Source organism: Sorex araneus, chromosome 3, assembly GCF_027595985.1.
Source record: "Sorex araneus isolate mSorAra2 chromosome 3, mSorAra2.pri, whole genome shotgun sequence".
In the NCBI taxonomy this organism is placed as follows: Eukaryota; Metazoa; Chordata; class Mammalia; order Eulipotyphla; family Soricidae; genus Sorex; species Sorex araneus.
Genome location: NC_073304.1, coordinates 190,307,255 through 190,319,921, shown reverse-complemented (window position 1 = coordinate 190,319,921; position 12,667 = coordinate 190,307,255).

Sequence of the window (12,667 nt, the reverse complement as noted above, 5' to 3'; positions counted from 1 at the left end):
TGTGACACGCCCTCTGACCCGCCTTTTGAACCACTCAGACACCTCCAACTGCCCACTGACCCGCCCTTTGACCCACCCTTAGAACCTCCCTCTGTCCCCTCTGTCTGACGTGCCTTAGGGCGGACACCCTATGACACACCCTGTGACCCATCCCCTGACCCACCAGACACGCCCTAGACACGCCCTCTGACACGCCCTCTGACCCGCCCTCTGACCCACCCAGTGACTCGCCCTAAGACCCGCCCTGTGGCACGCCCTTAGATATGCCTTTTCAACAGCATCCTGGACAGAGCGATATAGGTGATGCGGATGTCTGTACAGGACAGGATGGCAAGGAAAAAGTAAATGAGCACATGAAGACATGTGTCAATATAAATGATCAGCATTATAAGTTGGTTTCTAGCTTCAGTCGCTATGTAAATGCAAAGGCACATCAGAGCGGGAAAGCTGCTATTTCTCTAAGGAAGAATTATTGAAAGTGAGGCTTGGCAGCCTTCACACCTGATCTCTGCCATGTCAATGGACCCAGCTCCATGGCTCCTCGCCAAAATTTACACTGCTCACAGTTATGCATCCTATCACTTGGTGAAAACGGGCAGGAAAGGAAAAGAATAATTCCCAGTTTAATTCCTCAGAGAGTCTGGTGTGGGTTGAAAGGTGCAAACTACAAATTTCCACCCTCAGTACAGCAGGAGTATAGCAAATCCGACGTGGAAGACATGCAGAAGCCCACTAAGCTCAATAAGCAAAAACAATAACAGAAGGCTCAACCAGCACCAACCAGCTCAGTAAATTCCCAGACCATGATTTTAGTGACACCACTGTAAGAACATTGTAGTCAGAAAAGCACAGAAAGTATAAATGTTGAAATGAGAAAACTACATGCACAAATGAAGAGTATTATAGAGATAGTTTAAAAAAAACTTAATAGAAGGCTCTAAGAAGTATACTAATAGCACCTGAACAACAGATCAAGGGACTCCAAGATGAGATGGAGGAAACCATTAGAAAACACAAAAGTCTGAAAATAAGTGAACAGCATACCAGAGAACTATGGTATGAGTTCAAGAGGAACAACATAAGAATTACAGAAGTCCCTGAAGAACAGGAATTCGATGAAGAAACAATGAAGAAACCATAGATAAGACTTTTCCAGAGTTGAGGAATACAGGCACCAAGATCCAAGAGTTCTGAAGTGCCCCAGTAAAAATAGACTCAAGTAGAAAAATTCCAAGATATGCTGTATTCAAAATAACAAAATCCAGAGATAGAGACAGGATATTGGAGGCAACAAATCAGAAAAGGAAGTTGTATGCAAAGGAAAGCCATGCAGACTCATAGAAAATATATCAAATGAATCCAGAGAATGGTGGGATATAATACCAAAATTTAATAACTGAACATGTCACCTAGAATGCTCTATCCAGCTAGATTATCTTTCAGATCTGAAAAAATGATACAGAGCTTCAGGGACAGGCAAAAAGCATTTTAAAAGCTTCTTTTAAAGACAAGACAAAGTCCTCACCACTTGGCATTGAGTGTGGCACATACTCCTGGTGCTATAGCAGTCCTCTACTAGAGTAAGAAAGGTTTGTTCACTCCTACACTGCTAAGGAATTTTATATATTCGCAATAATGAATTAATACTTCATTTATGTAGCACTGTAGCACTGTGGTTCCATTGTTCATCGATTTACTCGAGCGGGTACCAGTAACATCTCCATTATGAGACTTGTAGTTACTGTTTTTGGCTATCGAATACGCCACAGGTAGCTTGTGGGATACTCTCGGTATCTTGCCAGGTTCTCCGAGAGGGACAGAGGAATCGAACCCGGATCAGCCATGTGTAAGGCAAACACCCTACCTGCTGTGCTATCGCTCCAGCCCAACACTTTATTTATATGAATGTTTTTTTGTTTTTACATACATAGAGATATTTGTTATAATTCCTTATTTATTGATGCAGACACTTAAGCAGTATCCATAACATTTTCTGACAGAATGCCAATACTCCCCTTAAGATAAGCACACTTGGAGAAGATGGTGGCAGTGCGGCAGCAGGCACCAGAGCTGGCAGAGCAGTGGCAGCTCTCAGCACTCTGATCAGTGGGGTCTATGGGGGTCATGAAATTTCTGCGTGAGTGACTGTAAGTGCCCTTTAAATGCTTTCTCTCAAAAAGAGTGGCTTTAAGTGGAATCAAACTGGCACCCATGGTTGGAGTGGGACTTTTGGAGATGGCAGTGGTGGTGCCCACGCAGGCTGTGCAGCTGACAGAGCTGCTAGAGCTATTGCAGCTCTTGGTGCCTTAGGCAGCCAGCTGATGTGGTGGCAAAATTTACCATGAACAAATAGGGCTCTCCATTGGGCTCAATTTGGCACTGCCACAGACTGTGGGTCCTGGAGTTGAAGTTGCCTGGGTTCCCATCATGAAGGCCAGCTCAGGCAACTCACTGCTGGCAGGGTGTCCCTGCCACCAGCATGTCCCTGTGACCATTTCTTCCTGGACAAGCATGTGCCACCAGTGCCACCCGCCGCATATTACGGAGAAAAACCTCCTTGAGCACCAACTGTCTGGAGACTGAGGATGGGGGGCACGTGTTTGGCACGTGTTTGGCACGTGTTTGGCACGTGCACGGCACATGTTCAGCACGTGTACAGAACATGTTGGGCACGTGTACTGCACTTGAACGGCACATGTTCGGCATGTGTTTGGCACATGTTAAGCACATGTACAGCACGTGTTCCGCACCTGCTTGGTATTTGTTGAGCACCAGTTGAGCACGTGTACGGCACGTGTGGGCACGTGCATGGCACGTGTTGGGCACGTGCTTGGCACATGTACAGAACGTGCTTGGCACGTGTACAGCACATGTTCGGCACGTGTGTACAGCACGTGTTGGGCTAGGGCAAGGCTCGTGTTCGGCATGTGTACAGTACGTGTTCAACACGTGTTCAGCACATGTAGAGCACGTGTACAGCATATGTTCTGCACGTGATTAGCACGTGTTGAGAAAGTTTACGGAACGTGTTGGGCACATGCACGGCACGTATTCAGCACGTGTACAAGACGTGTTTGGCACGTGTTTGGCACCTGTTGAGCACGTTTACGGCACGTTTACACCACGTGTACAGAACGAGCACGGCACATGTTCCGCACATGTACTGCACGTGTTGAGCACGTGTACAGCACCTGTTCAGCACGTGTACAGCACAATTTCGGCATGTGCTAGGCACGTGTTGGGCACGTGCACGGCACGTGTTCGGCACATGTACAACACTTGTTCAGCACGTGTTTGGCACGTGTAGAGCACGTGCACAGCACATGTTCAGCACGTGCTTGGCATGTGTTGAGCACGTGTACAGTACGTGTTCGGTACATGCTTGGCTCGTGTACAGCACGCGTTCGGTACGTGCTTGGCACGTGTTAAGCACATACACAGCACGTGTTCCGCACCTGCTTGGTACTTGTTGAGCACCTGTTGAGCACGTGAACGGCACGTGTTGGGCACATGCACAGCACGTGTTGGGCACGTGCTTGGCATGTGTACATCACGTGTTCCGCACGTGCTTGGCACATGTTGACCACCTGTTGAGCACGTGTACGGCACGTGTTGGGCAGTTTCACGGCACGTGTTCAGCACGTGCCAGGCACGTGTACAGTATGTGTTCCACACGTGCTTGGCACGCATTGAGCATATGTTCATCATGTGTACGGCACGTGTTGGGCACGTGCACGGCACGTGTTCGGCACGTGCTTGGCGCGTGTACAGCACACGTTCTGCACTGCTTGGCACGTGTTTAGCACCTGTTGAGCACATGCACGGCACGTGTCCGGCACGTGTTTGGCACATGTACAGCACGTGTTCGGCACGTGTACAGTACGTGTTATGCACGTCCTTGGCACGTGTTGAGCACGTGTACAACACATGTTCGGCACGTGTACAGCACATGTTTGGGACGTGCTTGGCACGTGTTGAGCACGTGTACAGCATGTTTTGGGCACATGTACAGTACGTGTTCGGCGCGTGCTTGGCACGTGTTGAGCACGTGTTCGGCACGTGATCGGCACGTATTCAGCACGTGTATAGCATGTGTTTGGCACATGCTGGGCATGTGTACAGTGCGTGTACAGCCCGTGTAGGGCACATGTTGAGCACATTTATAGTATGTGTTGGGCACGTGCTGGGTACATGTACAGGACGTGTTCAGCACATGTACAGCACATGTTCGGCACGTGATTGGCACGAGTTGAGCACGTGTACAGCACGTGTTAGGCATGTGCTCAGCACATGTTGAGCACGTGTCAGGCATGTGCTGGGCACGTGTACAGCACGTGTTCGGCACACATACAGCACGTGTTCGGCACGTGATTGGTACGTGTTGAGCACCTGGATGGCAGGGTTGAGCACGTGTACAGCACATCCTCGGCGAGTGTTGAGCACGTGTACAGCACGTGTTCAGCATGTGTACAGCACGTGTTCGTCACGTGCTTGGCACGTGTTGAGCACGTGTACAGCATGTTTTGGGCACGTGCTGGGCAAGTGTACAGCACATGTTGGGCACGTGTTACGCACGAGTTCGGCACTTGCTCGGTACTTGTTCAGTACATGTACAGCACGTGTCTGACTGGTGTTTAGCATGTGTATGGCACGTGTTGGTCACGTGTACGGCTCATTTTCAGCACTCGTACAGCACGTGTTTGGCATGTGCTCGGCACGTGCTGAGCACGTGTCGGGCACGTGCTGGGCACGTGTACAATACGTGTTTTGCACTTGCTTGGCACATGTTGAGCACGCGTACAGCACGTTTTGGGCACGTGCTCGGCACATGTTGAGTACATGTCGGGCATGTGCTGGGCATGTGTACAACTCCTCTACAGCACGTGTTGGTCACGTGCACAACACGTGTTGGGCAAGTGTACAGCACGTTTTCGGCACCTGCTTGGCACTTCTTGAGCACGTGTACAGCACATGCTGGCGAGTGTTGAGCACGTGTACAGCACGTGTTCAACATGTGTACAGCACCCGTTCGGCACCTGCTTGGCATGTGTCGAGCACGTGTACGCCACGTGTTGGGCACGTGTACGGCATGTGTTCGGCACATGTACAGCACGTGTTGGGCACGTGCCTGACACGTGTTCAGCACGTGTACAGCACGTGTTGGGCACGTGCTTGGCACTTGTTGAGCACGTATCAGGCACGTGCTGGGCACGAGTACAGCACTTGTACAACACCTGTAGGGCACGTGTTGAGCACGTGTATAGTACGTGTCGGGCACGTGCTGGGCACGTGTACTGCACGTGTTGGGCACGTGTACCGCACGAGTTCGGCACGTGGTCGGCACTTGTTGAGCACGTATACAGCATGTGCTTGGCGCATGTTGTGCACATGTACAGCACGTGTTCAGCATTTGTGCAGCACGTGTTCGGCACGTGCTTGGCACGTGTTGAGCACATGTCAGGCACATACTAGGCACATGTACAGCAGGTGTTCGGCAAGAGCTTGGGTCTTGTTGAGCACGTGTACAGCACGTGTTTGGCATGTGCTTGGCAGTTGTTGAGCACATGTACGGCACGTGTTGGGCACGTGTACTGCACCTGTTTGGCACATGTACAGCACTTGTTTGGTACATGCTTGGCACATGTTTAGCACGTGTACAGCACGTGTTGGGCACGTGTACAGCACTTTTTTGGCACGTGCTTGGCACGTGGTGAGCACTGTACAGCATAGGCTTGGCCAGTGTTAAGCACGTGTACAGCACGTGTTCAGCATGTGTACAGCACGTGTTCGGCAGGTGCTTGGCAGGTGTTGAGCACCTGTTTGGCACGTGTTGGGCTCGTGTACCTCACTTGTGACTTGCACATCATATGTTTTGTAGGTCAAGACTCTGACTTAGAGTTATATTTATTGCACTGGAATCAGACAAATAAACACACCTCTTATGATCAGAGTCTTTCAGGATTCCACACATACTTAAGGATTGTTTTTTAATATTTGAATAATTCAATTGGAATTTTGAATAGGAATTGAATTTTATCTATAGATGTCCTGGATATATGGGCATTTAAACAGTATTTATTCTTCTGATTTATGGACAAAGACGGTATCATTTGCTAGAGTAGTCTTCTACTTTTTTTATCAGAGTCTTAGTTTTCAGGATACAGATGTTTCCTCTCCTTGGTTAAACCTTAGTGTTTTATCATTTTATTCTGTATTAAACAGTTGTTTATTTATCAGCTAGTTACTGTTACCATATAAAAATGTCATTTATGTGCACCAATTTTACATACTATCACTTTAATAAATTCACTGAGTAGTTTTAATGATTTCTGTATAAATGATAACACCAAGATTTATTTCTTTGTTGAAAATCAGATTTATTAAATTATATTAAAACAAGTAACTTGGGGGAAAATATATGAAAATAAAGCATGTGAGACACAGGGGAAAAAGCTATAAAAATGACATCTGCACCTGTATGTTCATTGCAGCACTTCACAATAGCCAGAATCTGGAAACAATCCAAGTGCTCAAGATAGATGACTGGTTAAAGAAACTTTGGTACATCTACCAAAGTAGACTGTACATCTACACAATGGAATACTATGCAGCTGTTAGGAAAGATGAAGTCACATCAATCTAAGAAGCTTCTGCACTTCAAAAGAAACAGTGACCAAAATACAGAAAGAGCCCACAGAATGGGAAAGAATATTTACCCAATACCCGTCTGATAAGGGATTAATATCCAGGATATACAAGATACTTGTAGAATTGTATAAGAAAAAAACCTCCAACCCCATCAAAAAATGGGGAGAAGAAATGAACAGAAGTTTCCTCAAAAAAGAAATGCAAATGGCCAAAAGGTACATGAAAAAATGCTCCACATCCCTAGTCATCAGGGAGATGCAAATCAAAACAACAATGAGATGTCATCTCACACCACAGAGACTGGCACACATTCAAAGGAACAAAAGCAACCAGTGCTGGCGTGGATGTAGGGAAAAAGGGATGCTCCTTCACTGTTGCTAGGAATGCCGACTAGTCTAGCCTTTCTGGAAAACAATGTAGTCAGTCCTTCAAAAACTAGAAATTGAGCTTCCATATGACCCCTCAATACCACTTCTGGGAATATATCCCGAGGATGCAAAAGAGCACAGTAGAAATGACATCTGTATCTATATATTTATTGAAGCACTCTTCACAATAGCCAAAATATGGAAACAACTCGAGTGCCCTAAAACAGATGACTGGTTAAAGAAACTTTGGTACATCTACACAATGGAATACTATGCAGCTGTTAGGAGAGATGAAGTCATGAAATTTCCTTATAAATGAACAAACATGGAGAATATCATGCTAAGTGAAATGAGTCAGAAAGAGAGAGACAGACATAGAAGGACTGCACTCATTTGTGGAGTATAGAATAACATCACATGAGGCTGACAGCCAAGGACAGTAGATACAAGGGCCAGGGGGATTGCCCCATAGCTGGAAGACAGCTTCATGAGCGGAGGGGAGAAGTCAGATGGAATAGAGAAGGGATCACTAAGAAAATGATGGCTGGAGGAACCAGTTGGGATGGGAGATGCATGCCAAAAGTAGATAATGGACCAAACATGAAGACCTTTCAGTGTCTTTGTTGCAAACTATAATGCCCAAAAGTAGAGAGAGAGTATGGAGAATATTGTCTGCCATGGAGGCAGGGGGAGGGTGGGAAAGGGGGGGTATACCCGGGATATTGGTGGTGGGGAATGTGCACTGGTAGAAGGAGGGATGGGTTTTTGATCATTGTGAGATTGTAACCCAAACATGAAAGCTTGTAAATATCCCACGGTAATTCAATAAAATTTAAAAATTTTAAAAAAAGGAAAGATGAAGTTATAAAATTCGCTTATAAGTGCATGGTCATGGAAAGTATCATGCTAAGTGAAATGAGTCTGATAGAGAAGGACAGACATAGCATGCTTGCACTTATTTGTGGAATATAAGATAACATAATATGAGCCTGACACACAAGGACAGTAGACACAAGGGCCAGGGAGATTGCTCCACGGTTGGAAGTCTGACTCATGAGCTGGGGGAGAAGACAGCTGGAATAGAGAAGGGATCACTAAGTCCATGATGGTTGGAGGGATTGTTTGGGATCAGAGATGTGTGCTGAAAGTAGATAAAGGACCAAACGTGATAGCTTCTCAGTATCTATATTGCAAACCATAATGCCCAAAAGTAGAACTAGAGTATGGGGGAAACTGTCTGCCATAGAAGCAGGGGAGGGTTGGGATGTGGAGGTGGATACTGGGGACATTGGTGGTGGAAAATGTGCACTGGTGAAGGGATGGGTGTTCGACCATTGTATGACTGAAACTCAAATATGAAAGCTTTGCAACTGTATCACATGGTGATTCAATTAAAAAATTTTTAAAAGAAATAAAAAATAATTTGACAGTATGTTGGAATATTTTCCCTTTTCCAGCTGCCTTCTGGAGTTAATTTCAGAGGCAGTTTGCCTTTTGTCACAGAAGCCTAGCTGATATTTGACACGCAGATCTTAGGTGCTAGCCAGGCTTGACTTGACATTGTAGATTCCAGGCTCTGGCTCAGCCTAGTCTTTGGGATGTAAATTTCAGGTGCTATCTAATTTGTAATTGACATGTAGATTTCTTGCTGCAGCCCAGCTCGATCTTTGGGATGTAAATCTGAGTGCTTTCAGCCCAATGAAGGCTTCAGTTTTGGTTTTGTATCTTCTTTCCGGGGGGCCTAGATTAACAGCCTGCAGATACAAGAGAATTATGTTGCCTCAATGTTCTTCTTGTAAGACCTTTTGGTGCCTTTGGTCAATGTATTGCGCCCTTGGGAAGGGCCATGATCAATAAAAGGGATTCGGAGAGAAGGTGAGAGGAAGGGAGAGTGTATAGAGGGAAGATTGGAATAAACTGCAAGTGAGACCAACCATCATGGCTCCATTCCTTCCTTCGCCTGCCACATCATCGCCATCAACCTCCCCGGGGTGGGGGAAGCGGCTGGAGGCTACTGAACTCGGGTGGCAGGAGAGACAGCTGCTGCCCTAGGCCCTGTGCCTGGCTCAGTGCGGTGAGGCGTCCCTTCCCTCGCCCGCGTCTTTTCTTTTTATTTTTATACACCAGTATTTCTCTATATTTCCAGGGTTTTGTTCTATGCAAGTATACTATGAAAATTTTGCATATATGTACATACCTAAATTGTTGGATTAATGATGATTAAGATAGGTATGTTAGCATTAGATATATAGATAGGAGTAGCATGATAAAAGCGATAAAAGCGTTTACCACTGGAAGAAAGGTATGGAACCCAGCCTTCAACATTAATAACCTCATAGAGGTATATATGGAGAAAGTTGGGGAGATGTTTTCTTTTAAAAACTGTATTTTTCATTTGCTATAGCAAGTATATAGACTAGGAAAATAAAATGAAGCAAATAAATTTAAAGATAAAGGGGAAATATTTTTGTTTAAAAATATATTATTTATTGACACTATAGTATGCACTTTAAGCCAAGCTCCCAGAAGAGAGCTATGCAGAGTCTCTTGCCCCCGCGCCTGGCTGTCTTCACTGGGGCCCCTCAGAGGGAGCGGGTTGAATTTCCCTCACCACCTTGAGCAGAGCCCTGGAAGCCCTCATGGCAGAGCCTGGCAAGCTCCCCGTGGTGTATGCCAGAAATAGTAACAATGATGGGTCTCATTCCCCTGACCCTGAAGAGCCTCTAATGCGGCACCGTTGGGAAGGATGAGTAAAGAGAGGTTGCTAAAATCTCAGAGTTGGGCTCTGGAGCAATAGCACAGCAGGTAGGGCATTTGCCTTGCATGCAGTCGACCCAGGTTAGAATCCCAGCATCCCATATGGTCCTCCGAGCACTTCCAAGAGTAATTCCTGAGTGTAGAGCCAGGAGTAACTCCTGTGCATTGCCGGGTGTGACCCAAAAAAAATTAAAAATAATAAAATAAAATAATAAAATCTCAGGGCTGGACCAATGTTACTGGGCCCGCTCGAGCAGTTTGACGAACAACGAGATGACAGTGATACAGTGATAATATGAACTTTAAATTGCTAACATGCTAAATTTTGTTCTATTTATTTGACCAGTCATCACATGATGTTCTCGAGGGTGGCACTGAAGAGTTTCGGTGAAATGGTATCACCCTGTCAAACCCCTCTCTTTACATCAATAATCACTTCCTTGTAGAATGGTGAGATCCTGGTGGTGGAATCCACAATACAGCTTGTGGAGGATTTTGATATACTGAGTTTGAATGCCCTGTTTGGCCAGGGCTTTGATGACCGCCTCAGTCTCAACAGAATTGAAGGCCTTCTTTAAGTTGATGAATGTTAGACAGAGCAGCATCTTGAACTCTCGCAAAACTTCAATGAGTTTGGTCACTGTGTGGATATGGTCTATCATGCTGAATCCCCTTCAGAACCCAGCTTGCTAGCATGGTTGTCCTTCATCTAGTGTTCTGCCTATTCTATTCAGGATGACATGAGTGAACAACTTGTAGACGACAGACAGCAGGCAGATTGGGCGATAGTTTCCAATGTCATGGATGTCTCCCTTCTCGTACAACAGAATGGTCCTACTGGTTTTCCACTGAGACGGAACCTTGCATTCAGACAAGTAGCATGTGAAGAGTCGAGCTAGGGTATTGATGAGTACTGGTGGTAGATTCTTCAGGTGTTCGGGTCTGACCTTGTTCGAACCAGGTGCTGTACGCGTCTTTACCAACGAAATGGCGTGTCAGATTTTAGAAGGGAGAACGTTGGGAATGACATATTCATTCTGTGGAATTTGGTATGTGGGCAGGTGGACATGGCTGTCAAAGAGATTCGAGTAGAAGTCGTGAATAATTTTCTCTATTGCCTTTCTGGAAGATGTGATAGATCCATCAGGACATCAGAGGGCAGTCATATTGGTCTTGTAGTTGGTGAAGGACAGGCAAGTGTTGCAAATACTTTTCCCGGCTTCTGCTGCACAGGCCAACACTGCTGCTCTTCTCTCTTTGAGGTCTTCTTTTATTGCATCTCTGCACAGCTTTGTGAGCTCGGACGTTAGCTTGTGGTTGCCTGAGGCTCGCGCCAAACCACGTTGACGAATGAGCTCGAGAGTTTCCGAAGACAGGCATCTGTTTGTGGCTTTCTCCTCTCGACTGGAATGGGAAGGAATGGGAGTGAAGATAGACGATCGGCAATTATACCACCTCTGCTTTGCTGATGACATCGTTCTCATAACACCAAACATTAGCCAAGCGGCACAAATGTTGGCCGACTTCGACCACAAGTGTGGAAAGGTCAGATTGCAGCTGAATCTCAACAAGACGATGTTCATGAAAAACAAACTGGTCCCTGAAGCTCCATTTGCTCTCAATGGAATGAACATCTCCGAACGCAGCAGCACCTCCGACTCCGGGCACATCTTTTTGATTCCACCGTTCTTCCTGCACTAACATATGCCTCAGAGACCTGGGCCCTATGCAAACAGGAGGAGAACGCTATTTGGGTATCCCAAAGAGGAATCAAAAGAGCTTTGCTAGGATTATCACGTCTCACTCAAGTGAGAATCCGGAGTTCTGACCTCCGTTGACGGTCAAGAATCAGGGATTCTGTCTTGTTTGCCAAGGCATCAAAAATCAGATGGGCTGGTCATGTAATGCGATTCAGAGACGACTGCTGGACTAGAGCTGTTACCGACTGGATTCCGCGGGACGTCAGAAGACCTCGTGGCCACCCACCAAATAGATGGTCATATTTCTTTGTCAAATCCCTGAATGAACGATTTGAGGCTCTTCATGTGCCTGGAACAAGCAGATATCATTGGGCTGCACTAGCATGCGGCAGGGACAAATGGAGATATTACTGGCGCTTGCTCAAGCAAGTCGAAGATCAACGGGATGACAAGTGATACAAGTGATTTATTTGACTAGAGTAAAAGAAAGAATGACAGCATAACTTAAGAATATTTAGCTAATATCCTCTGTGAAAGAATCTACATTTATTTTCATTATTCCATAGTCACCACGTTATTGTTGTGCAGCAGTTCTTAGCATTGTTCACAATAGAACACATTTACAATAACCATTATTTCCACATGCTGTAACAACAGTATCCTAAGGCAATAGTCCGCATCTTATTTGAGCTACTAACAACATGACTGTTGGTTGAGTCATTTCATGTTTGTCAGGTGAATGAGAGAATCAGTGATTTCTCATTTTATTTCTAAAATTCAGGTTATTTGGAGGCACCTTCTCCTCTGAAATAGTCAATAGATTTGACGCCATTGGCAAAGAAAACAAAAACATTAGACTACATCAATAAAATATAAAAGAAATTCAGGATAAAATAAAGACACTCTACTAAATAGAAGAAAATATCTACATACAATATATAAGATAAATTGTTGATATCCACACTATGAAAGCACTCACTAAGCTCAACAACAACAAAAATCAATAACCCCACCTAAAGCATGGAGAAGGACCTGCACAGACACTTTGCAATAAAAAGGAATAAGGATGGTCAGTAAGTTATGAAAAAGTGTTCACTTATTATGAGGGAAATTCAAATCAAAATAATAATGAGATAATATCACTTCACACCAGTGATAATGGCACCAATCAAAAACACTGGAAAATACTATATT